Source organism: Oncorhynchus kisutch, linkage group LG11 (assembly GCF_002021735.2).
Source record: "Oncorhynchus kisutch isolate 150728-3 linkage group LG11, Okis_V2, whole genome shotgun sequence".
Classification (NCBI taxonomy): domain Eukaryota; kingdom Metazoa; phylum Chordata; class Actinopteri; order Salmoniformes; family Salmonidae; genus Oncorhynchus; species Oncorhynchus kisutch.
Genome location: NC_034184.2, coordinates 23534759 through 23537258, shown reverse-complemented (window position 1 = coordinate 23537258; position 2500 = coordinate 23534759). Strand labels below are relative to the sequence as shown.

General features: G+C 43.0%; 1 protein-coding gene across 1 annotated transcript in view; it reads right to left on the bottom strand.

Annotated features, from left to right (window-relative positions):
- The window catches only part of LOC109898903 (slit homolog 1 protein), a gene marked incomplete in the record, with an annotated part of 149255 nt that overhangs the window by 42086 nt on the left and 104669 nt on the right, over positions 1-2500 (bottom strand).

Sequence of the window (2500 nt, the reverse complement as noted above, 5' to 3'; positions counted from 1 at the left end):
AAGAGCCATTCAATTCTACAACCACCTAAAAGGAAGCAATTTCCAAACCTTCCATAACAAAGCCATCACCTACAGAGAGATGAACCTGGAGAAGAGTCCCCTAAGCAAGCTGGTCCTGGGGCTCTGTTCACAAACACAAACAGACCCCACAGAGCCCCAGGACAGCAACACAATTAAACTCAACCAAATCATGAGAAAACAAAAATACACATGACACATTGGAAATAATTAACAATAAACAGAGCAAACTAGAATGCTATTTGGCCCTAAACAGAGAGTCCACAGTGGCAGAATACCTGACCACTGTGACTGACCCAAACTTAAGGAAAGCTTTGACTATGTACAGACTCAGTGAGCATAGCCTTGCTATTGAGAAAGGCAGACCTGCTCTCAAGAGAAGATAGGCTATAGGCACACTGCCCACAAAATGAGGTGGAAACTGAGCTGCACTTCCTAACCTCCTGGCAAATGTATGATCATATCAGAGACACATATTTCCCTCAGATTACACAGATCCACAAATAATTCGAAAACAAACCCAATTTTGATAAACTCCCATATCTACTGGGTGAAATACCACAGTGTGCCATCACAACAGGGGTGGCAGGGTAGCCTAGTGGTTAGAGCGTTGGGCTAGTAACCAAAAGGTTGCAAGTTCAAATCCCTGAGCTGACAAGTTACCAATTTGTCATTCTTCCCTAAACAAGGCAGTTAATCCACTGTTCCTAGGCCATCATTGAAAATAAGAATTTGTTCTTAACTGACTTGCCTAGTTAAATAAAGGTAAAACATAAATTTAAAAAACAGCCAGATTTGTGACCTGTTGCCACGAGAAAAGGGCAACCAGTGAAGAACAAATACCATTGTAAATACAACACATATTTACTTTCCCTTGTGTACTTTAACCATTTGTACATTGTTGCAACACAGTATATATACATAATATGACATTTGTAATGTCTTTATTCTTTTGGAACTTCTGTATGTTAAATGTTTACTGTTAATTTGTATTGTTATTTCACTTTTGTATATTATCTACCTCACTTGCTTTGGCAATGATAGCACATGTTTCCCATGCTAATAAAGCCCCTTGAATTGAATTGAATGAAGAGGGTGAGGTGGGGGCAGAGAAGGGGCAGTGGTATTTGAAGTTGCCACAGACAGAGAGGTGGTGGGCACAATGCTAGAGGAATTGAACATGGGCAGAAACCCTGCCCACAGCGCCAGCCGTATACAGTGATGTCAGCTCTCTGTGGTGAACAGTGAAACCACATTCACTATGTGTTAATGTGCTATAAAACCTGCTAGAGGTTGGGAGAGGGAGGGAGGGACTACATGAAAACCCTTGGTAAGGGATAAAGTACAGTACTATCCTATGCTGTAAATAGAGAGGAAGAATGAAAAGGAAAGAGAGCATGCCTCCAGGCTGTCTGGAGGGATATTGATCGGTCTGAGTCGAGCTGGCAGAGCAGATAGGGAGATTGAGAGTATTTAAGAGAGAGTGATCGCACAGAGTGGAGAACAAGGAGTGAGACAGAGAGAGAGAGATGGAGGAGAATGAGGCTAGGAGAGAGGGGGAGCAGCAAGAGAAGTAAAGGGAAGAGAGAAATGAATGGTCACAGAGGTAGATGAAGAGACCGAGGCCAGTCCCAAAACAGAGAGCGGGAGAGAGAAATAGAGAGATGGAGAAATAGAGACACAGAGACCAGCCTTCCAGATAGATACACAGAGACAGAGAGAGCTGGAGAGAGACAGATAACAGCATTAGAGATAGATAGAGAGAGAGTGAGAACTGGAGAGAGAGACAGAGAGCAGCCTTAAGAGATAGAGAGAGAGAGAGAGAGAGAGAGAGATCTGGTTGCTTCTGTCCCCAACCAAGGATGACCTACAGCAGCACTTAGATCTTCTGCACAGATTCTGTCAGACCTGGGCCCTGACAGTACATCTCGGTAAGACTTGTCCCATTTTGTGAATTATTGGGTGGTGAGCAGACCCCAGACCTCACAACCATAAAAGGCAATGGGTTCTATAACTGATTCAAGTATTTTTAGCCAGATCCTAATTGGTATGTCAAATGTTATGTTCCTTTTGATGGCATTGAAGGCCCTTCTAGCCTCGTCTCTTAGATCGTTCACAGCTTTGTGGAAGTTTCCTGTGGCGCTAATGTTTAGGCCGAGGTATGTATCGTTTTTTTTTTTTGTGCTCTAGGGTAACAGTGTCTAGATGGAATTTGTATTTGAGACTGCATGCAGAATTCTGCAAAAATATCCTCCATGTACAATGTCAAACACCAAATAATGCATGCAGAGCAGAATTAGGCCGACTCTCGCTAATTATCAAAATCCAGAAAAGAGCCATTAAATTCTACAACCACATAAAAGGAAGTGATTCCCAAACCTTCCATAACAAAGCCATCACCTACAGAGAGATGAACCTGGAGAAGAGTCCCCTAAGCAAGCTGGTCCTGGGGCTCAGTTCACAAACACAAACAGACCCCACA